Here is a 25,401-nt window from a genome sequence, read left to right as displayed (position 1 = left end):
TTGCTGGACAGGTGAAACAGGTGCTGACTTTGTGGGAACATAGGCAAAATTCTTGGCTAGGCTTATAAGGGCCTCTGGGCCAATAACCTAGTATCATCCTATGAACCTATTACTTTTTCTTGTAGGAAATAACATAATCTGGGTGCAGAAATAGATGGATAATTCTCTTCCATCTGTTGATTCCTCTTCTTTTACTAGTAGTCACATGATTTTCAACTTCTGACTAGGGAAGATGTGAGGAAACATGATGTTAAATCCCAGTGCTGATTTATGAGACACAAGACTGTTTTATTTTACTATTTTATTTATTTTGTAGCCTTTAAAATATGGAAAAGTAATATCATACATCTGATAATGATTTGCCATGGAATTTCATTGGTTAAAATGATTTGCAATAGTTTTGTTATAAGATGCACCCCAGCATGTGATGATGTAGCCCACTGTATAAGATTTTTACAAAACTTGAAGATGCAGGTTTTAATAAAATGTTTCATATTTTCTGTTTAGACAAACTCAGATCTAAAGCATTCACATTCTTATAAGGCTTCACTGCACTCATGATGTAAGTAAATAAAGTGCACTGGTACACCCACTGTTATAATGTCTGTGTGTTTTATGCTTTTATTGTCTGCATTACGTTTCATTTTGAAATTAATCAAAAGCAGCAGTCTTAACATGATCCCTTCATAGATTATTAAAATCCATGATTAATTAAAATGTTAAACACTATAGAAATCAGAGACATAAAACATAGTACCATGTACAGTAGTGGAGTGCATCATTACATCATAAGCATAAGGTGCGGTTGTAAATGCAGAAGCATCTGTTTTATTTCTGTGATGACTTACGTAGATCATTTTGAAGGATTTAATTAGAAACAAATATGTAAAGGAAACTTTGCTGGACTAGAAATGCCACATACTGTAGTGCTGGTGTAGACTTCAGTAGACCACTTTAAAATTTAATATCCGTGATGCACAGATATAAAGCTTTGGTACTGATTTTTGGAGTAGAACGGCAGGTCTGTAGAGTGCCTGAGTTGACCAGAGGTATGAGAATGAGTGACTGAAATAATGTCCTGCCATCCCTGGCAGGGTAGGCCTCCTGCTTGGCTGCTGCTCCTGGTAGACAGCAGGGTTCTAGCTCAGGCAGATGAATTTAAAAGAGCAGTACAGGCAGATTATTTGCAGCGGAAAGTGTCCTTGTAGTAGCACATGCACACACACTGCACTAATGTCCTAACACATAGTGTGTAGGTGGTGATGTTTAGGGTAAGATAAAGGGGTAAAACTTCTAGAACTGTCAGGATGTGCTGCACCAAGACACATCTATCTTCGCTCTACCTAGCTGAGGAAATTGAAGAGGGCCATTGGGTCACATCAGGTGGTGGCTGGTAGGACAGTACCAAACATGGAAGTGAGAAAAATTGACTTAAAATTTGATTTTAACAAGTATTTGCCAAAGTCAGAACTAACCCGCTTTATTATAACACATCATCTTCAATTTCAGTTTTATTTCAGTGCTTAAATAAGGTATTTAAGTATGAATAGTTAAGTGAAAAAAAGAATTTTAAAATGTGGTGCTGTCATTTCAGCAAAAGCACTCTGAGGAGTAATACACTTAACACTACAGAAATAATTAGGTGACCAAATTAAACCAAAACATATTGATATTTAACTATAGTATGTACACTTTTACATGTTATGCATGTACTGTACACAAAGCACAACACAGTCCACTTCCTCAGTCACCGTGCATGTGGTTATTGACGTTGTGGGCATGACACTCCATACTTCTCTGTGCCTACAATGAATTTGTGATGGTCATGTATCCGCACATGAAAATGTCTCGCTGGCTAGCAGCTTGAGCCAGTTTATATGAATGTATTTATATTTTCTTACTATTTCATCTTATAGTTGCTTTTGTACTTGTTTTCAGGCTTAAGTGTGTTAGTAAACATGAACTTGAATTAATCTGCTCAGAGATTTACATTGCTTATGTGATATAACTGAAATATGGTTCAAAATCCCTTCCTGTGTTCCACAAATGCCATGTTGCAACTCAGTCCAGCTCCCTGAACAAGGGGGTGGTGTATCCATTTTCATAATTCAGTCTTTCAGAAGTAGGGTTATAGAAACAAATTGTGGCTATGAAGTACTCCACACCCTGGTTTCTGCTGGTGTGGTATGTCTGTGTCCCACAGGATTCTGTACTTATAGAACAAGATCCAGTTATCCCATTCTACATCACACACATTGGGTCTCTTTAATTAACAGCCATGATGAGTGAATGGGGGTCTTTTAATGTACTCTTTGGCTGTGTACTAAAGTCTTTATACTTAGGGAAAGCAATTAGTGGGATTTGCATTAGCTAGTCTTCTAATGATCTAAATGGATTGAATAGTTGTAACCTGTGAACACCAATCAACCCATGTTATTGCACCCCCCCCCTTCCATATCACCTCAAGAATACAGCCTTTTCCTTAATAAACTTCTAGTCATCTGTGTAACAGAAAGTGTATTTAACTCTGTGACCAAAATTATCCCTCAGCTGACTTGGATAAATCAGATTCAAAAATACCAGACTTCATAGAATGTAGCAGTCTCAAACCGCAAAAATGCCAACAAGGGGGAAATAACGTGCAGCTGTACTATAAACGATAAAAGGAAGGCACTCAAAAATAAACCAAGAAAAAATTAATATAAGCGCCAAAACTGCTGGAAGAAATGAACGAGGATGAATTTCAAAGTAGATTTATTCCAAAAGTGTAGATATTCCACACAAAATACTCCGTACGTGCAGCAAACAACAAACACATGAACGCCTTTACACAACATGCATTTTCATCTCAGTTTCCCGACCTCATCAGATAACCAGTAATTTCATCAATTAAACTTGATATCATCTAATTAATACAAAAACACCCAATCCCATTCAAGATCTGAATTTAAAAATTTAAAAAGACAGTGAACATTATTTTATTTACATTCACTAGGTACGTATACTGTCATTATGTTTCTCCATTAAATAAATGCTTAATAATAAAATTCTCAGTAGTTAATTTAAAATAGATTAATATACATTTTATTCAAATCAAATAACTATTATGTACTAAAACAACTTCATAAATATTTTAAAACCTGTTATACTGTTAGTGAACAGGAAGAAATGTCTTGCCGTCTGCTGAATAAAGTGCTTAGTGCAACACTATTTCTAATGTTTTGCAGATCTTAATTTTAAAAGTGGAACAATGGATATATAATCATTCAGCCCTGGGGGGCTTCCTGCGTCCAGGGTCACTTGCCACCAAAGTTCTCTAAATTCTATTCTCTCTTCCCATGGACCTCCACTTACATCTTTCTTAATTTGTTCCAACACTAGAAAAGTGAATCTAGCATTTGGACAAGATCTAGTGTGTTTATATAAAGCACTAGTTTCTTTTCTTGTTATAATGTCGTATTTGTGTTAATAAATTCTTCTCTTTAATATTCTGTCTGACTTTTCCGCATAAAAAGAAGTACATTCTGAACACACAGCTGAATATACTATCCCCTTGGTCTCACAGTTATAATATCCTTCACTTTCTATCCATCTGTCCCTACTTTCTAAATAAATTTTAATTGTATTCATAATGTTTGCACATTGGGGACAATGCCCACACTTGTATGTCCCTTTCCTTCTCCTGTTGTGTTTGTTAATACTTCCATGCTCTAATATATTCTTAAAACTTTGTGAATTCTTGTATACTACCTTAAAAGGAAGATCTGATATTTTTTTCCAAGTCTGTAAATGCCACAAATCTATTCCATTCTTTTTCAACTATTTTTTGGTAGTATTGTTAAGAGCATTGTATTCCAATACTAATGCTTGTTGGAAGGTATTGTTATCATAAATATCACTTGCCAAAGGCATTTCATGTTTGACATATACTATGTTTCCCCGAATAGGTTTAAACTTGTGGACTTTTCCTTCCATAACCTCTTCTTTCATTTTATTAATAAAATTGTGTGGGTAACCCCTCTCTAAAAACATTTTCTCTAACAAGTCATATTCAGTCTGGAAGTCAGTGTCTAAACTAGGCATACGACTTCCCCTTACAAATTGACCCTTTACTATATTTTTCTTACAATAATGGGGATGTGCACTTTGATAATGCAGAAAGGAATTGCAAAAGGTGGGTTTCCCAAATATCTTAGTTTCAGACTTCACATTTGTTTTATAAACTTCTACATCCAAGTATTGCAAACTTTCTTTGGAAGTATTGTATGTAAATTTAAGGAAGTCAGTAGTTTCTTCCATATAAATTTTAAATTCTTCTAACTTTTCAACACTTCCTGTCCATAAAATAACTATATTGTCTAGGAATATCTGATAGAGGGTCCAACAGGAGGCATATTCAGAATTCAAAATATATTTTTCTTCCACTTAGCCAACACAAGGTTGGCATAGGTGGAAGCACAGGCCGCACCCATTGCAACTCCACGAATCTGCTGATAAAATTTACCATTAAAGCAAAGAAAATTATATTTAAGAATCATGTACAGCTGTACTATGTTACACATTATGTCACTCTGCCATGCAGTGGCATTCCCCATATACACCAAACCAAACCTATCGTTAAGGATTTTTCAAACCGTTACGATGTCCTGAAGAATCACCTTGCACCAGCCAAATAAGATACATAGTGCTGTCGTACAACATACTGATGTATTGTTCATGGCATTCTACAGACATTTAAATAAACTGCACTGTATCTACCTCACAGGGATAAAGTTAACATAGAATTAAATTTTCCAATAAACCTAAATGTTGGAGATAGTAAATGAAGAAGTTATTGAAACAAATGCAGCTCAAAGCAAGTCAGAGGTCAGTTGCATCCACAAAGAGCATTCTAAAACAATCAAAAGATGCACAGATTCAGCAAAGATAAAACTTGCCGTGAAGATGGGTAACAATAGTAAAACCTATTATAACCACAACCACAAAATGAATGGAAAGAAACAGAAATATAATGTGCTGGAACAAAACAATGTCATCATAAGACAGCCAACATGTAAAGTTCACACTCCAGCACACAGATTTGAAGTTAATTTCAGGCCACAAAGGGAATCTTCTCAACTCTTTCTCCCTGGATCTTGCTTCTACCTGAAACTGTATTCAAAATGGTCACCTTTACCCAAAGTAAGTTCAGAAACACCAATTCAATGGGATCAAGTGTGACATTGCTATGCTAAATTTGTGCAGTCAGAATTAACCTATTATACCCACTCATGCAAATTCTTAATACAACATTAAAAACTTGCTATGTCCGTGGTACCTGTGGTCCTAGTTCACAAGGGTGTTGATCTGAAAAGCCTAATGCTGCAGACCAATCAAAGCATATAGTGTAAGGTGATGGAACAGACACACAAGAAACCTACTTCACCTTGACAATAACACTGTATGATTTCCTCAGCTGTATAGTTTGTATACTTTAACCTCAAATATTTTGTTTTGAGTTACTGTAACCCTGGGTGAGGGTTTAATATACCCTTGCATCTTACCTTTATCTACCTAAAGCCTTTAACATTATTCACCATGAAAGAACCATGTATAAATGAAGGGGATCTGAAGGTAAATTAATCTATAACGTCTTGGATACACAACTGGCTGTATGGTCATACATAACTTGTTAGAACAGTAGGACACATATGCTTACCATGCCCTGTCGCCAGTGGAGCCCCAAAAGGATTTTTCTTGGGTCCATTCCTTTTTGACATATTTTTCCAGATGTCAAAACTGACTCCATTGTTGACTGCAAGCCTGGGACATTGTCCTTAAATTACACTTCTTCTTGCTTAGAATATCCACTGGTGACTTGAACACATGAGGACATGCAGCTTCAATAAATATTAATACATCAACCATACCATGAAATGTGACTTTAAGACAGTTTGATCATCTTCTCGGAGCACCGCCAGGGCCGTGACAGACTCCAGCGGGGCCGAGCCGAGGACCTCACTAAACCATCCAATCTGTAGTAGTGACGGGCGATGTGTACAAAGGGCAGGGACTTAATCAACACGAGCTTATGACCCACACTTACTGGGAATTCCTCATTCGTGGGGAATAATTGCAATCTCCGGTCCCTATCACGAATGGGGTTCAACAGATTACCCGGACCTGTCGGCCAAGGGTAGACACGTGCTGATCCATTCAGTGTAGCACGCGTGCAGCCCCGGACATCTAAGGGCATCACAGACCTGTTATTGCTCAATCTCGTGTGGCTGAAAGCCAAGAAGTTGGAGACGACCGCACGGGGCCTCATAACTAGTTAGCATGGCGGAGTCTCGTTCGTTATTGGAATTAACCAGACAAATTGCTCCACCAACTAAGAATGGCCATGCACCACCACCCACAGAATCGAGAAAGAGCTATCAATCTGTCTCAATTAAATTCATTCAAAGACTCACATATTTATGGAATAATCTGACCCTCGCGATTAAATTCATAGCTTCAAGAAGGAACTCTGAACCACTAAATGATATCCTGCAACTTCGGTTTAATTTCTCCAAGCCTTTTGGGTTTCTAATACCATGACGAGAATGGACCTCATTCCTAAATCAAAGTGCAATTAAAGTTTGTGAAATTAGTATTGTTTGAATCATTAATGTTAGCCAAAAGTGCTGTTTGCAGTACCTGCAATGGGCCTAGAAGTGACTCCTCCTGCACTTCATATGGGATTACATGTATCTGTAGCATATTTAAGTAAGACTGTAAATTATTTTTTATGAGACCAGTTGCTCCTACTACTACTGAAACTGTCTGGGTATATTTTTTCCTTCCATATTGCCTTCATTTCTGCCTGAACATCCTGGTATTTTATGACTTTGTGTCTTTGTAAGACCGTGTAGTCACTGGGTGTAGCAATTTCATTGATTGTTGCTACTTTTGTTTTATAAATGGACTACAGTATCTGGTTTTCTGATATCTATTTTTTGAATTGTTGGTAATAAGTAATCCCTTATGATATAAACTTCATTATTCTCCTGTAATGCTTTGTTGCTCAAGTTTCCAGTGCTTCTCAGCTACGTCAGTATTGTAATGTTTGCGCAATCCCCAGTGCAACAGTCTTTCCACATTATTATGCCTTTTAGTATACAGACCCTCTGCCATTAACATATCACACCCAGCAATAAGATGTGTGACTGTTTCCATTTGTTTGTTTCTTCCACATGTACATAGTCCACTATCTTGGGCCATTAATCTTAACATTTCATCATTTGGTTTAAATTCCCCTCTCTTTAACCATTCCTGCATCAGATCCTGATCGACATGAAGTTATTCCATGAGTTTTCTGTACTTGCAAATATATTTATGCCTTTTCTATATTTCTTGCCTTCTGATCTGATCCTTCTCCTTGTACTCTTTCTTTTGTTTTGTGGTGCATTCAGTTACTGCCTGATTTTTATCTACTTCTGGTTTGATTTCCATTCCTGCTTGACACAGATATGCTTCTGCTAAACTAAACAGGGCAGTCATCTTGGATTTTTTCTCCATGTTTTAAAACTTTCACTGTTTGGATCTAATGAAGTCAGCAGATTTCTATGCAGTCCTACAATTGTAGATCTGTATATGTAATCAATTTTAAGAAGGCCCATACCTCCTCCAGAACATCATCGTCAGCCCCCTTTTTCCCCACTTTGGTACATGGGGTCGGGGTATCATGTTAACTGTCGCCAACTCTCTCAATTCAGTGCCACCCTCCTGCTTTCTTCAAAACTCATGCCTGACTGCCGCAGATCTTTTCACACAATCCATCCATCTCTTTGCTGGACATCCTCGCTTCCTCTTACCTTCTTTCTGTCTGACCCAAATCGTCCTCACCAGATTGTCTTCTGCTTTTCTGCACATGTCCAAATCATGGTAATCTGTTCTATTTGATCTTTTCTGCAACTGGAGCTACTTTAGCTTCTGCTCTTATGTCCTCATTTCTTCATTTGTCCCGCAGTGTGCATCCTACCACCCTTCTCAGGCACTTTATTTCCATCACCTCAAGCTTCTTCAACTGTTCTGCCTTTACTGCCCAGGTTTCTGTACCATACAGTAGTACTGGTCACACCACTGTCTTGTACACTTTATTTTTCAGCTTCTTTGGCATTCTTCTGTCATAGACTACACCTGATACTCTATGCCAATTGGCTGCAGCCCCTCTGATTCTAGTTTGACCTCTTCATTCAGACTTCCCTTCTCTCAACCATCCCTCTCAGATACTTGAAGCTGTTTACCTGTTCCCCTATCTTCCCTTCTGCCTCTGTTCTCATCTTCTTCTGATTTCCCCAATTTGCTTCCATTACCACTGTCTTGTCTGTGCTTAATTTCATCCTGTGTGCTTTCAGTTTTGCATTCCATTCTCCTACACTTTCTGAAGTTCTAGGTCAGAGTCTGCCTGTAATACCACATCATCTGCATACAGCAACTTTGTTATATATGGACTACAGTATCTGGTTTTCTGATATCTATTTTTTGAATTGTTGGTAATAAGTAATCCCTTATGATATAAACTTAATTATTCTCCTGTAATGCTTTGTTGCTCAAGTTTCCTCTGACCTGTTTGCTAATGTAGTCTATCACCAGTATGAGTAGCAATGGGATCAGAGCTGAACCCTGGTGTACACCCACTCCCACTGGGAACCCCTCTGTGAGACGGAACACTGTTCATACTTGAGTCATTGGGTCCTTGTACATAGCCTGCACTAATTCTACCAATGTTTCTGGGACTTCAAACTACTGTAGTACTGCCCAGATCAACTTCCTTGGGACCTTGTCTTAGGCTATCTCCAAGTCTATGAATGCCCAGTTGAACTCGCTTGTCATCTCTAGCTTCTTCTCAAGTGTCTGTCTCACTGCAAACATCGTGTCAGTTGTGCTGCATCCTAATCTGAATCCGAACTGCTCATATCCCATATTACATTCTACTATTCTGTGTATCCGTTTATCAGTCACCCTCTCCAGAACTTTCATGCAATGTGATAGAAGTTTGATGCCTCTATATGCCTACAGTTGTGGATGTCCCCTTTGTTCTTGTACACTGGCATGAGTATGCTTATTCTCCAGTCATCTGGGATACACCTTTCACTCCGTACTGCTATTAGTACCCTCAGGAGCCATTTCTCCCCTATCTCACCCAGCATCTTTATCATATCTGTTGTGACCTCATCTGAGCCTGCTGCTTTCCCTGACTTCATCTTCCTTAGTGCTGTTCTTACTTCTTCTAGGGTGGGCTCCTCTTCTTCTCTCATTGTAGGCTGTTTCTGGGGCAGTACAGCTTCTGTGGGGTTTTCTTCAGTCAGAAGCTGCTGGAAATAATCCTTTCATCTGCCTTTGATGTCCTGTGAACTGGTGAGCAGGTTGTTGCTGGCATCCCTTATGAAGAGTGTCTGTCTATCTTCTTTATCTTTCTGCCTTTGCCTTGCAACCTGATATAGTTTATTTGTACCCCTTACTGAGTCACTTTCCAGAAGTTGGTAGAGTACCTCCGTTGCCCTATTCTTTGCTATTGCAACTTCTTTCTTAGCTTCTCCTCCTCCAGAACTACACACACACACACGCGCGCACTCACACACACACACACACACACACACACACACACACACACACACACACACACACACACACACACACACACACGCACACACACACACACACAATCTTGGTATACACTGATTTTTATGGATAATTTTATAAACATGAAGCATTTTTTCTTGTTTTCCTATCCAGATGATCCAATACATTTTGGGGCCAGTCACCCAAAAACTGCCATCTTTTTTTTCTCCAAGTCTTTTGGGTTTCTAACACCATGACAGGAATGGACCCCATTCCTAAGTCAAAGTAAGATTAAAGTTCATGAAATTAGTATTGTTTCAGTGTTTGTCAGCCAGTAGTGCTCTTCGCAGCACTCACAATGTGCCCAGTAATGACTCCTCCTGCAATTCGTACTGAGTTACATGTATTGGCAACATATCTAAGTACGATTGTAAGTTCTTTTTTTATAAGATCATTGTAAATTCTTTTTTATAAGACCCATTGTTCCTAGTACTATTGGAACTGTCTGGGTATCTTTCTTCCACATTGCCCTTGTTTCTGCCTGAAAATCCTGGTATTTTATGACAGTTTCTCTCTCTCTCTCTCTGTATGTGTATATATATATATATATATATATATATATATATATATATATATATATATATATATACAAGACACTTTAGTCACTGGTTATAGAGATTTCAATAATCAATGCTACCTTTGTCTTCTTTTCATGGACTAATGTATCTTGTTTTCTTGCATCTGTTTTTGAACTGTTGGTAATGCATGGTCCCATGTGATATAAACTTAATTTTCTATGATGCGTTGTGGCTCATGTTTCCAGTGTTTTTCAGCTACTTCAGTATTGTAATGTTTGCACAATCCCCAGTGCAACAGTCTTGCTACATTATTATGCCTTTCAGTATACAGTCCTTCTGCCATCAGTATATCACAACCAGCAACAAGATGTGCAAACTGTTTCCAATTCTCTTTTACAAACCTACATTTGTCTGTTTCTCCCACATGTTCAATAAACTTTGTAAACAAATGTGTTTGTAGTCCACTATCTTCAGCTGTCAATATTAACCTTTCATCTTTTGGTTTAAAATCATAGGTTCATAAGTAAGTACTAGGCTATCTGCCCGAGGGCATCTATAAGCCTAGCCAGAATGTGTTGGCTTTCGCCGCCCCCTTAGATTAGTTCCCTGTGCCTTGGTCTAGCAGAGCCATTAGTTCCCTGTGCCTCTGTCCAGCAGAGTCACTGCAGTGATCCCTGGGGTAAATTTTCTGTTTCCCATCCACTCGTCAAGGTTTCTCTTGAAGAGTGTTAGTGAGGGGCTCTGCCTAATGTAGATTGGAATCCTGTTCCAAAGAATGGGGAGTCTCTGGGACAGGAATTCACTTCTCCTTAACCATCCCTGCACCGATCCTGATCAACATGAGGCTGTTCCAAGAGTTTCCTATACTTGCAACTATATTTATGCATTTTCCACATTTCTTGCCTTCTCATCTGATCCTTCACCTTATATTTTCTTTTGTTTTTTGGCACATTCAGTTGCTGCCTGATTTTGTTTCTACTTCTGGTTTGATTGCCACCAATATAGTTTGCTAAACTAAGCAGGGAAGTCATCTTATACTTCTTATCCTCATGTTTCAAAACTTTCACTACATTTGTGTCTTGTGAGATCAGTAGATATGTATGCAGTCCTTTATCATGGCTTAACTGTAAAGTGGTTACCACTGTTTCATGGTCGCTGTAATGTAATCAAACGGTGTATAGTGTATCTTATACATTTTAAGCACTCTTTTAAGAAATGAATGTGGGATACTATCAAATGCTTTTTTGTTGTCTATCCATGCCATACTTAGATTCTTCCCCTTTTTACAGTTCTCCATTATGAATTTATTTAACATCAAACGATGCTTTGTTCCATATAACATTCCTTTATTACCTTTTTGGTCTATTGCCATGATTGAGTTTTCCTCTAAATGACTGTAAACTCTGTCAGCATCAATTCCAGTGTATAGTTTATACGTCATCAGAAGGCAAGTTATTGGTCTATAGTTTTTAGGATTGCTTGCAGGTTCACTTTTGAGTTGAAGTATTGTTTTTCCTGTTATTAGCCAGGTTGGTGTCTGTTTGGGGTGCACATATAAATAGTTCTTACTTGTGGCTAAGTCTTCATGTAAAGATGTTAATACTTTTTAGCCAGAAGTTAAGTACTGCATTGGGCCTGGGGTTTTCCAGTTAGGAGCTTTTCATAACTTTGTTTCAATCTCTGTGGTTCTTATTTCATCCCATTGCATATCCTGTACATTTGAACAACTTATTATTTCTTTTACTTCTATCCATTTAGCATCTTTATGCTCCATAGGGTCTTCATAGATATTTCTCCAAAATGTATCTATTTCTTCTTTTTTTTTGGTGGTGGTTCATTTCCTTTTACCATGTTTCCCAGTCTTATATAAAACTTTTTTGGGTCATCAGTAAATTGCTTGTTTTGTACTTTTCTTTTATATTTATGTGTGTATCTTCTAAATTTTTCTGCCTCTGCTGACATGTTTAGTTTATTATTTGCGATATTGCATGGTAACACCTGATCTCTTCTGATACTGTGCATTGCTTTTATCAGGGTCTATATTACGTTATTGAATATTAATGTAATTGAAAACGTAATAGTCGACCCGTAAATGTTGAAGTGCTAGAACCTCGAACGTTTAAACAGAGATCTCCGTACAGTGCAGAAATGAAAGTTTTCCATTGTCTGCACTGTAGTGTGATCTCGGAGTTGGTATATTTAAGTAGCGGGGGAGTGGGGGGGTGCAGGGGGGCTTGCCCCCCCCTTGCTTACATTGTTTAAATGGTTTGCTTGGGTAGGTTTTTTTCTTTTTATTAAGTGTTTGAAGTTTTAGCAATTCGACATTTACAGGTAGACTATTATGTTTTCGATTACGTTAGTGTTTGATAATGTAATATAGACCCCTTTTATCATGTCTATCTTTTAGGGTATTTTTCTTGATCTGTTGCCTCCGCTGTAATCTTCTAGCAATGACACGTGTTGTCTTAACTACTTTATAGTTTTCTCTATTTGATACTTCCATGCTGGCATTCGATTTCTCCCCTTCCTTTCCCTAACTATTTTGTGTTTGTGGTAAGACTTTATCTGTTATTAATTTAGCTGCACAGTAATATATCCTATTTACTTCTATTATATCACATGAATCTCTATGGACAGTCCTAATTACTGTGTTCACTTATGTTATCAAATTTCTAACTTTTGGGGTTTTATTGACTCTCTCTAGTCTGTTTCTTTCATTGATCTTAATATGTCTGCCCATCTGTATTTAATCAAGCTCTTCTTTTAGATAATTTTCTTCTACACTGAGGGCATATGCTTTGTTCCCCATGTGTGCGAGAATTAGTTCCACAGCATCTTCCTGTACCACATTCTCTTTGGTATCATCCTGTGTTGTCCATTGCTCTTTCATATGGGAACTCACCGGCCTATCACCCCACAAAATTGGCTGCATCAGAGTTGCCACAGTTTCCTGCCCCCCCCCCCCCATTGCTGTGCAACTGAAAGTTTGTATTGGTTTCTTATGGAAAGCCCTAAAGTATCGTCGTCTGGCAAATGATCAGATGTTTCCCACTCCATTGTTTTTGCCTTAATTTGGGGATTCATTGGTGTATCGTCCTGTGTTTTTTTTTTGAGTTAGATTTTCTGCACTAAATCCTTCACTTCACAAATAGTCCGTAACCTCATTTTCTATTTCTTTAACTTCTCCATTACTAATCATCTTTTATACTTTTCTTCTTTGCTTTCTTATTTTTTTGTATTGTAAAATTTTCCATGTCTGGATGCCTTTACTTGTATTTCACTTTAAATATCTTTGGTGCTGCTATTTTTGTATTGATTAGTTTTGCTTTCTCCTTTAAATAACTATTACACCATATTAAATATATTTTTCTTTCTCATGTACATATTTCTTCTTCATATGTCTCCTGATCCTCCTGTTTCTCCTTACTTTGGGGACTCATCGTTCCATCATGCTGTGACGTAACCTGTGTTAGAATTTCTACACTAAATCCTTTACTTCACAAGTATTCCATAACTTCATCTTCTATTTTTTAACTTCTACTTTACTAATCTCCTGTTCTACATTCTCTCTCTGTGATCTTATTTTTTATTGTGAAATTTTCCATACCTGGATGCCTTTGTCTGTATTTCTCTCCAAATATATTTGGGGCTGCTTTTTTTTTGTGTTGATTAATTTGACTTTCTCCTTTGCATAAATATTGCACCAAATCAAATATCTCTCTTTCCCTTGTCCATATTTCTTTCTGGAATATCTGATGTCAAGCAAAGGGATCTTGAAGTTGCTCAGCAAACATTTGTACCTATAATGTTACAAATTTTTGGCCTCTGACTTCCAAGTATTTAAGACTAGTGTGTGACTAGGGGTATTTTGAACACCATCTACTAACATCTGGTATACTGTGAAAAAAAAAGCAGTCCAAAACACTTTAGACTTAATACCAGCTATGAATATTTGTTTGACCATGGTTACCAAGATCAGGCTCTTTTATTTGACTGTTAACACTAAGCTGGGAAGGGGGGAATGGCTGTTCTCAAGTCTCTCAAGACATTACTGTAGCCATATATAGCTGAATAGCTAGTGGCAAGAAAGTTACTTCATCTTCTTTTTGAGAAGCTGTTGGGTGCTAAAAGAGTTTTTTTTTGCTGTGGCAGTGGAAGGTGTGCTAATCATTGCTCAGTGCGGGCAATACTTCAAGTCAAGCTCCTTCTGGTTAATGCTGATCAGATTGGCACATGGAGAGGGCTGCATAGCTAAAATAAAGGCAGCTCAGAGCAGTATTCTGTGGCGTAGGCACTCAGCAGTAAAAGCAATAGAGTCTAGGTTGGAGTACTGGTGTTTAAACTGGTTACTGTCCAATTCAAAAAAGCACCCATTGTATACGTGCCCATTCTGCCATATCCCACAATGTGCAATATTTTTCTCACCCTTTACAACTGTATTACAATTCTCGCTGTTTGACAGGAATGTACAAGATTGTTCTAATGAGTCTCTTTTACAACCCCAGTCGTACATACACTCTCTTAGAGAGATCTCAACTGGAGTATTCACACCACTTTATTACTATGAGAAAATCAAGGTAGTAGTTTAACTTACTAATTAAGGAATGATTTTGATTGGTTGTTTTTAATTTAAATATGTGAGCTCTAGTTTAGTATTTTGTGTGATGAAGCAGTTGGTTGTTTTTAATTTAAATATGTGAGCTCTAGTTTAGTATTTTGTGTGATGAAGCAGTTGTGTAACCATGGAAGTGCCAACACTTTTTATTAAACTTGCTTTTTTATTGGAGTTGAGTCTTAGCCATTCTGTGCAGAAATTTCCGTTTTGTTTTTGCTTATTCTATTATATTTCAGTACATTAGTGGAATTTTGCATTCTGGTTGCTGTTTTTACTCTATATTATCTAATTAAGATATCTGAATCTCTTTTGCAACTTTAAACAACATGTTAGATGGAGAGATGTGTATCTCAGAGAAAACCAAACAAATACTGGCTTCACTGTTATTCCAAACATTCCCAGAGGAATAATCTTCCTCACCACATAAAGCAAAAGTACTTGTGTTACACTATAAAAAAAAAAATATATATATATAATCTGGACAAATGGATGCGTAACCACAAATTCACCCCTGGTTTGGCACCCTTGTTGCTCATGGTTAGGGGCAACATGTAAATATTTTGCTCGACGCTGGCTTATTCCTACTTAAAAAAACAAATAAGGTCTAAAAACTTCATGAGGAGGTATGGTTAAGGCCCTGAAGATCCTCACAAATCTATAAACCAAAAACAATGATAACATACAAAAAAAATCTCCAAACTTAGAGGAAGAGGCCAAATTGCTAAACTACCGCCACACCAACCAATGTGGTGAGCCCGCAGGATTTTTTGCAGGGGGTGCAAAACCCAGAGCCCCGTCCATGCAGCCCCGCCTCCTCCCCCATACAGCCCCGCCTGCTCCCCACACAGCTCCTCCCCCACCCCCATGCAGCCCCCCCCCCACGCAGCCCCAAACACACACACACACACAGCCATTCCAGTGTCCCATTACTTGGCTATTTCTCCCCATTTGCCACAGACACTGTTCAAATCTATCAGTATGCATACTGTTTTAGGCTTTACGTCTACAATGATTACAGATATTTGGATTTCATTTACAACTTTTATTTCAAACTTTATAGCAGAAACACTGAGGCACCCATTTCACATTTGCTAAACAAAGCAACAGTCTTGCAATGAAAACAGACTTAGCATTAAAACTTCTCTGCTTTTGAAACTCACATTGATTGAAACAGCATTGAAACCCACATTCAAAGAGAATGCATCTGGGCAGTGGCAGGTTAAGTTTACCTTTGGGCTGTTTTCAAAGCATATCAAATGCACACATTTTTAGGCCCATGCAACAGTATGGTGATTCATGTTCCTGATAATTGAATTATATCCCTTGTACAGCACCTGCACCACCTGTTAGAGTGTATTTTAAATTTACAGTTTTGAACATTTTCCAGTAAGCAGTGAAACAATTCAAAACATATGAACCAGTAATGACAAACTGCCTAGTTCAGAACATTTCAAACATAAAAGGCCACTCAAACTTCTATCATTATAATCCACCAATATTACTCCATGTGCACAATCTCTGCAGTCTGCTGAAGTAATCTGAATTCCACATTACAAAGATCTGAAACTAATGAAGAGATTGTTGCTATAAAACATACATTTCAGTGTTTCATCTACAAATGTAGTGCCCATTGCCCTAGAAGAATACATTGCCTATGTTACATTAAAAGAAATGGTAAACTGGTATATTGCAACAGGGAATATGTTACAAGCTGAAAAAGAGGTTCATAGTTACTAGGCACCAAAGGGACATACTCAGGACAGGACTGCAGCACCCCACCCCCTTAAAATACACATTTGCATGCTGGGAGTAGAAGCTACAGCCCTCTGTATCAGGATGCAAGTATGCCACCTGCTGTGCTACTAACACTGCTTTCAAATTCTATACTACAATGATACCATTTGCTAAACAAAACAATTGCATATGTTTACAAACCTAGCATGATGAGCAGCCGTAAACTTCTCTTCCCTTGAAGCTCTCAATTCCTTGAAAATAAATTCCACCTGCTAACTCTTAAGTAGGTCATTTCAGACACACACACACACACACTTGACCTGTTAGTAAAAGAAATCTGGACAAAGCCTAAAATAAACAGGGACAGATTAAAATATTGCTCTGATGAACTTATAAAGTTAAGTTGCTAGAATAACAGGATTTGTGTTAGTAAGCATTTTTCTAAAGGATATGACACGTAAAACTGAAAATGTCTGTCACTATTTAGCAACTGCAATCCTTTTCAGGTGGAATATGAGGCAAAAATCTGGATGTTCTGCAAAAACCTGGATAGCTGAGGCATGGCCCACGGAGTATACTACCTTCCTTTGATACACACCCCTACCTGTTAATCTCATGTCATAGCACAAGTAATGTGTAAGGCCCAAAACTGGGAACACTGAGAAAGTTGCTCGAATAAAAGGATTTGTGTTAGAATGCATTTTCTGAATGATATGAAGTCTGAAACTAAAATGCATGTCATTATTTATTAACTTTAATGGTTAGCTCATCATCCCAGTGATTTGTACCAAAAAAAAGAAGATTTTTATGAGGAACAGACTAAAAATATAAAGCAGAAATCTGGACACTGAAAATCTGTACATTTGACATGTATGACACACACAAATCTCCCTACCTACCTTGTAGTACCTCCTTAGAAAGTGAATAGATGGATAGAGCAAATCTTTTGGGTTTCTAGCATCGTGGCAGGAATGTACTGCATTCCTAAATCAAAGTATGATTAAAGTTCATGAAATCAGTACTGCGTCAGTCTTTGATTTCTGCCAAAGTGCTCTTCAGAGTACCTGCAATGAATGTGCCCAGTAATGACTCCTTAGTCCTCCTGCAGTTTGTATGGAGTTACATGCATTGGTAACATGTCGAAATACGAATGTATATTCTTTTTTAATAAGACCCATTGCTCCTACTACTACTACTGGAACTGCCTGGGTATCTTTCTTCCACATTGCTCTCATTTCTGCCTGCAAATCATGATATAGTATGAGTCTGACTTTGTGTCTCTCTGTACATAACACACTGTAGTCAGTGGGTGTGGAGAGTTCAATGATCAATGCTACTTTTGTCTTCTTCTCTTGGACCACTAATATCCGTTTTTCTAGCATCTGCCTTTTGAGCTGTTGGTAATGGATGATCCCAATGCTTTAGCATTTTCTATGATGCTTTGCAGCTCATGTTTCCAGTGTTTTTCAGCCACTTCAATACCATAATGTTTGCACAATGCCCAGTGCAACTGTCTTGCCACATTATTATGCTTGTTGGTATACAGTGTCCTTCTACCGTTAGTATGTTGCAACCATCAACGAGGTGTTCAACTTCAACTGTTTCCAGTTCTGTTTTACAAAATCTGCATTTGTCTGTTTCTCCCACATGTGCAATGGGCATTGTAAACCAATGTGTACATGATAGTCCACTATCTTGTGCCGCCAATATTGACCTTTCATCTCTTGGTTTGAATTCACCTCACCTTGACCATTCCTGCTTTTGTTCCTGATTAGCATGAGCTTCTCCCAGAAGTGTTCTATACTTGCAACTATATTTATGCATTTTCCACATTTTTTTGTCTTCTCAATTGATCCATCACCTTGTATTCTTTTGTTTCTTGGTACATTCAGTTGCTGCCTGATTTTTATCTACTTCTGGTTTGATTTCCATTCCTGCTTGATGCCAATATGCTTCTGCAAGCCTAAGCAGGGAAAAGCAGAGAAGTCATGTATCTTAGATTTATTCTCATTTTTCAAAACTTTCACTGCATTTGTGAGGTCAGCAGATGTGTGGAGTCCCATAATTGCAGATCTGTACATGTAATCAATTTCAAGGAGGAATATCCTTTCTTCAGAATGTGGAAAATATATAATCTTGGTATGCACTGATTTTTTATAAATCATTTGGTGAGTATGAAGCATCCTTGTTTTCCTATCTAATCTATGCAACACATTGAAGTCAGTCAGACACACAAAATTAAGTTAGGACAGGAAGAGCAAATTGGTTTATAGCTTGGATTATGTTCCTAGATGTAAATGCTGTTTTCAGGATTAATTTAAGGCATCTAAAGTATGCCTTAGTAAGTCTGATTTGCATTTGCTCATGTTTTATTGTTGATCGTTTATCAGTTCCCATTCCCAAATATTTGAACACTCCCTCTTGCTGAAGTTCTTTTATATCACATTCTTGTACCAAACTGATCTTTTCTTGGTGCTGCAGTTTTCCTGCTTTAAAGGTTCGTTTTGCAAATTTATCAAGACTAAATGACACTCTTATATAGTCTTTCGTCTGACTTGCAGTTGTGCTTTCAGTTCCTCCTCTGATGAGCTATACAGTTTTAAATCACTGACAAAGAGAAGATGAGAGGTGTTTACACACTGTTGCTTTCTAGGAGCCAAATTATAGGGCAAAACAGAGTAGCAGCAGTGACAGTGTCACCCTGGAGTATTCCCCATTGAACTTTTATCCCTGAAATAATAATTTGTCCTTCATCATGGCTTAATTGCAAAGTGCTCTGCCACTGTTTCATGGTCACTGTCATGTAATCGATCAGTGTAAAGTGCATGTTATACATTTTAAAGTGCTCTTTTATACATGAATGTGTGATGCAATCAAATGTTTTTGTAGTCAATCCATGTTGTACTTATTCTTGCCTGTTTTACAATTCTCCACTATGACTTTAACAATAAATGATGTTTTATTCCATATGACTTTCTTTTACTGCCCTTTTGTTCCATTGCCATAATTGAGCTTTCTTCTAAATGACTATAAACTCGGTCAGCATAAATTCCAGTGTGCAGTTTATACGGTGTCAGGAGGCAAGTTATTGGCCTATAATTTTCAGGGACGTTTGCAGTTCAGGCTTAAGTAGGAGCATTTTTTCTCATTAGTTAGGTTGGTGTCTGTTCCGGGTGTGCATATAAACGGTTTACTCATGGCTTTATCTGCTAGTGATCTTGATTCTTGCCTTACTGAGACTGTCATTCCTAATGTGGTCTATTTCAATGAGACTGTTGATATGTTGTTCAGCCTCTACCAAGTAGAACAGATTGCAACATCTGGGCAATGGGCTCAAGAACTGTTGAGTAATTTGCAATAATGGAATGAGAAATAAGAAATGTGCATGAAGAGCAAAAATACTGTATGTGCATTTTGTCTGGTTTCACTGACAGTGCTCTTCTGAAGATCAGCCAGGCAGTTAAATATTTATCAAACTTCTGACTACACACATGAATGGATTTATATTTCTCGGTCCAACATGTCTCCACAGAAGAGGTATGTTTGGTACCAATGCTCATCATTTTGGACTGTCACAGAAAAAAATGAATCTTGATAACGTCAACAGCACTACGTATTTCAGGACCATCATTCAGATCACACTGACTATCCACTGTGCTGTGCTTCTCACAGACTAAACCTTCTAAAGGCTGCTTTTGGATACTTTTCACGAATCTTTGCTTGAACACTGGATGCTTGCCATTATGAAGCAGCCATCATAGCCTTGTCCGAGTAACTTGTCCAAGTCTAGGCCGTACTTTGTATCAAATGTCATTGTCAATGAATGCATAGTGTGCGCATCTTTCACAAAAATGTGAACAGAACCAATAGTTATTCTAATCGTGTTTCAAAACTTTCAGTATGTTGAGTCTTGTGAGGTCAGATGTGTGCATCTCAGGATTGCAGATCTGTACATGTAATCAATTTCAAGGAGGCCCATCCCTCCTTCAGAAGGGGGAATATATAATGTTGGTATGCACTGATTTTTTTATAAATCATTTGGAGAGCATGAAGCATCCTTTTTGTTTTCCTGTTTAATCTATCCAACACATTTTGGGGCCAATCATCTCACAAATGTAATTTGGGAGAGGAAGAACCAATTGAGTTACAGCTTGAATTTTGTTCCTAGAGGTCAATGCTGTTTTCAGGATTAATTTAAGTGTTCCAAAATACTCCTTACCACATTTTATTTGCATTTGTTCAGGTTTTATTGATCCTTCATCTATTGTCAAATAGTTATATACTCCCTCTTGCTCAAGTTCTTTCATATCACATTCTTGTCCCAAATTGATGTTTTCTTGATGCTACAATTGTCCTGCTTTGAAGGTTGCTTTTGCACATGTATCAAGACCAAATGGTCATGTCATTCTGTTATCATCCTGAAAAAGTTTTGACAACTTGCCGTTGTGCTTTCAGGTCTTCCTATGATGAGCTGTACAGTTTTGCATCATCGACAAAGAGAAGATGAGAGGTCTTTACACTGTTGGTTTCTAGGAGCCAAATTATAGGGCAAGAAAGAATAGCAGTGGTGGCAGTCACCCCAAAATTTCCCCCATTTAATTTTTATCCCTGGAATAATAATTTGTCCTTTATCATAGCTTAATTGCAAAGAGGTCTGCCACTGTTTCATCGTCATCACTGTAATGTAGTCGATCAGTGTAAAGTGTATGTTATACATTTTTAAGCACTCTTGTCCTTGAATGTGTGGGATACTATCAGATTCTTTTTTTGAAGTCAGTCCATGCCCTACTTAGATTCTCGCCTCTTTTACAGTTCTCTAGTATGACTTTAACAAATGATCCTTTGTTCCATATGACCTTCTGTATTGCCCATTTGTTCTACTGCCATAACTGAGTTTTCTTCTAAAGGGCTATAAACTCTGTTAGCATCAGTTCCAGTGCAGAGTTTATACATCGTCGGAACCAAGGCAAGTTACTGGTTTAGGGTAGCATGCAAGTTCACTGTTAAGTAGGAGCATTGTTTTTCCTCCTCTTAGTTCGGTTGGTGTCTGTTCGGGGTGCGTATATACATAGTTCTTACTCGTGGATAAATCTTTGTGCAAAGATGTTAATACTTTTAGGCAGAAGTTACATACTGCATCTGGGTCTGGGGTTTTCCAATTATAGGATTTGACTTTATGTTAATCTCTCTGGCTAAGTCATCCCATTTCATATCTTGTCCCTTTAAACTTGTTATTCTTTTACTTCTATCCATTTAGCATCTTTGTTATGTTGCGCAGGATCTTTGTAAGTAGTTCTCCAAAATGTATCTGTTTCTTTTGTCAATTGCTTTTACCTCATTTCCAAATTCTCTGTAAAAAATTGTTGGGTCATCAATAAATTGCTTATTTTGTACTTTTCCCCTTATATTTATCTGTGTATCTTCTAACTTATTCTGCCTGTGCTGAGATTTTTACTTTATTTGCGATAGTACGTGACACATCCTAAACTGTTCTAATACTGCGCACTGCCTTTATCACATCTATCTTTGTAAGTATTTTTGTAAATCTGTTCCCTCTTCTATAGTCAGTGACATGGTGACAACCCCTGTCTCAATTGCTTTATAGATGCATGCTTCCATGATGGCATTCAATTTCTCACCTTCCTTTCTCTCACTACCCTGTATTCTTGTGGCACAAAAACTTTATCAGTTATCAAATTAGCTGCATAGTAATATAGCCTGTTTACTTCTGTTATATCGCATGAATCTCTATGGACAGTCCTAATTACTTGTTTCACTTGTTTTATCAAACTTCTAACTATCTGGGTTTTACTGACCTTCTGAAGTCTGTTTTCATAATTTATCTTAATAATGTCTCTCTCTACCACATCAAGCAACTCTTAGCTCATTTTCTTCTAAACTGAGGACACATTTTTTGTTTTCCATTTGCAGTGAGCATTCTATACAAAGTTCTATAGCATCTTCCTGTGACACACTGTTTCATCCCATGTCATCCATTGCTCTGACATATGGGAACTCATTGGCCTATCAGTATCGCTCCTCAACATTGACTGCACACTTTCCACAGTTACAGTTTCCTGTTCCTTCTGTTGCAGTCCAGCTTCAAGTGAACGTTTATACAGGTTTCCTGTGAAAACTCCTAAATATATTCATATGGCATTGGCATGTGTGACCAATTGCTTCCCGTTCCATTGGTTTCCACTTAAATCAGATGTCCATCGATCTATCATGTTGTGATTTGTGATGCTTTCTGAATTAGGTTTTCTATATTAAATCATTCACTTTGCAGGTACTCCATAACCTCGCTTTCTACTACTTTAACTTTTCCCTTACTGTCTCCTTTTCTACTTTTTCTATTTGTCTTTGTATTTTCCGTATTGTCAAGTTTTCTATCTCCAGATTCCTTTGCCTGTATGTGTCTTCAAATATCGTTGCTGCCGTTCTTTTTGTATTGATTAGTTTTGCCTTCTCCTTTGCATAGAAATTACATCATATTAAATCTCTTTTCTTTCCCATGTCCATATTTCTTCTACAGATGTCTCCTGATCTTCCTGTTTCTCCTTACTTTGGGAACTCGTTACATTATGCTGTGATGTAACCTGTGTTAGACCTACACCAAATCCTTCACTTTCCAGGCACTCCATAACTTAAACTTTTATTTTTTTTTTTAATTCTACTTTATTAATCTTATTTTCTACATTCCCTCTGTGACTTTTATTGTGAAATGTTGCATATCTGGATGCCTTCGCCTGTACTTCTCTTTGAATATCTTTGGGGCTACCTTCTTTATACTGATTAATTTGGCTTTCCCCTTTGCATGGATATTGCGCCATATCAAATCTCTTTTTCCCCATGTCCATATTTCTTTTTTTACACTTTTCAAAAAGTTCTAGGTTTTGTTATTTATATATTCATGCCTCCTCGTATGCTCCTTTTTCCAGATGGATCAAAGTGTCTTGGTCTATACATAGTTTTTCACACATCTGTTGTAGTAATTAACACACATTTTTATTTGAGGCTTCGGACAGTTTCTTTCCTGTAATATCTCTCTTAATCTTTTTATATACCTTGTGTCTGGAAATTCTGGGCTGTTTACATAATTTCCTTCTTATCCTCAATAGTCCACTGTATCATCTTTATGGTTCTTCTTTGGCCTATCAGTTTTTGTGATTTTTGTGGACTGCTACTTCCTTCTACAACAGGGAGGCCATCCTTCTTGCTTTGTGCATTTGTTCCAGATTCTGGATATAATTTTACCACCTAAAGGCATCTTTTAAATGTCAAAATCCATCAAGGGCATAAATCCAAAAACTATGTGGACCACCTCCAAGCCTTGCCACTCTTCTTGGTGTCAAAGGCTACTGAGGACAGATTTGTGCTACACGTGCATAACCTCATAGCCCTGTCAAAACTCCTGCACATTCGTAATTGCAATGAGGGCATAAACACTTGCTCAACAGGTGTCAGTCTGTACTGCAACATAAATGTGGGAAGGACAGATGTGTATCAAATAGACTCCCTCTTCTTTGGAATGATCTTCCTCTCCATATAAAGCAAAGTAAATCTCTTACTCTACTTAAACATAATCTGGATGGATAACCCCAATTTCATTCCTGATTTTAGTAGCCTTGTCCCTCTTACATAGGAACATCATGTTAATATTCAGCTTGCCTCAGGGTTAATAAAATGTGAGATATACAAGTGGAATGCTGTGATAGATTTCGAAAGATCCTTACGGATCAACATTAGCAAGTACCTATGTGAACTAGGCTTGTTATTGTGCTATACTTTGCATTTCTGAACATAATTTTGTATATGCCTTTGACCTTTGCGACAACAAAAAGGGCCCAGTTCAACTTTTTGGTGAACCAACATAAACTTTTAATAATTACAAATCCTTTTATTGCAGTCTAATACTTTTGAAGTCCAGGGAGTCACCCCTCTCTGCCGTACTGAACTCCTTCCTCTTGTCTCTCCACTTAACTTTTGCTGCTTAAGTGGATATCATGGTTTGATCTGCTTCTATCTGTATTGCGGATCCGGTTCTAAGATACTGCATCAGAACAAGGATTTGTCAATTTTCACTAAAAATCTCCCTGCGCTAACAGCTTTAAAAAGATTTCACTAACTCTGTTTTATTTACTGTCTTTATGCTGCTGCTCTGTAGATGTGTGACTCCATGTTTAATTTTCAGATTTTTCATTAACCATGGGTACTGCAGTATCCTTTGTTTGTGCTGCTTGAAATCACCTCATCATCTGTGGATTTCTAGTATGAAATAAGACCAATGGAACTGTAGTATCAAACTCATTTGTTTAGAAATTATACATTTTGTGGGTAACTGTAATTAAAAAGCAAAAAAAAAAACACTGAATGAACTACATGGTCAGTTTAGGCCTAGGACTCCTGTGGCGCAAATATAAATTGTAAGTGTCTGCTGTGGGTGCCAAAAGCATCAATAACTTTACTGATGAACTGTTTCTTTTCATGAATGACACGTTCACAATGAGCACTAATCATGCACAGTGCTGAAAGTCTATCATCAGTCATTGTACACCTTAACCAGGTCTTGACCCATCTCAGAGTGCTGAACGATCGTTCAATGGTGCAGGTAGTGGCTGGTAAGGTCAACACAATCAGAACTGCTTGCTTAACAGCAGGAAAGAAATCACAGTGTTGCAACAAGTCAGCAAAGTCCACTGTTTTGGCTATATCTGGAACCTTAGTATGCCAATAGTCGAACCAGTTCATCATCTCTAATTCCAAATTGTCGATATGATATAGTTCGTTACTGACTGCAAATCGTTTTCGGAATTCTTCACGTTCTAGGTTTTGCATCATTTTAGGATGCAGATAAAATAAGTTGAACTGAGCAGTGTTACTGCTGGA

General features: G+C 37.7%; 1 protein-coding gene across 5 annotated transcripts in view; it reads left to right on the top strand.

The window, feature by feature from the left end:
• Positions 1-25,401, top strand: part of STX11 (syntaxin 11) — a 1,126,953-nt gene that overhangs the window by 630,391 nt on the left and 471,161 nt on the right. Inside the window, exon 4 of one of the 5 annotated variants that reach the window (XM_044069655.1) lies at positions 508-562. The exons of the other annotated variants lie outside the window; for them this stretch is intronic. The gene's annotated coding sequence lies outside the window, so the exon portion shown is untranslated. The remainder of the gene's footprint in view (positions 1-507; positions 563-25,401) is intronic. 5 annotated transcript variants of the gene reach the window in all.

The sequence above is a fragment of the Protopterus annectens genome, chromosome 1.part0 (genome assembly GCF_019279795.1).
Source record: "Protopterus annectens isolate FY-2018-M chromosome 1.part0, PAN1.0, whole genome shotgun sequence".
NCBI lineage: Eukaryota > Metazoa > Chordata > Ceratodontiformes > Protopteridae > Protopterus > Protopterus annectens.
The sequence above is the reverse complement of the archived record's forward strand: the minus strand, read 5'-3'. Positions and strand labels throughout refer to the sequence as shown.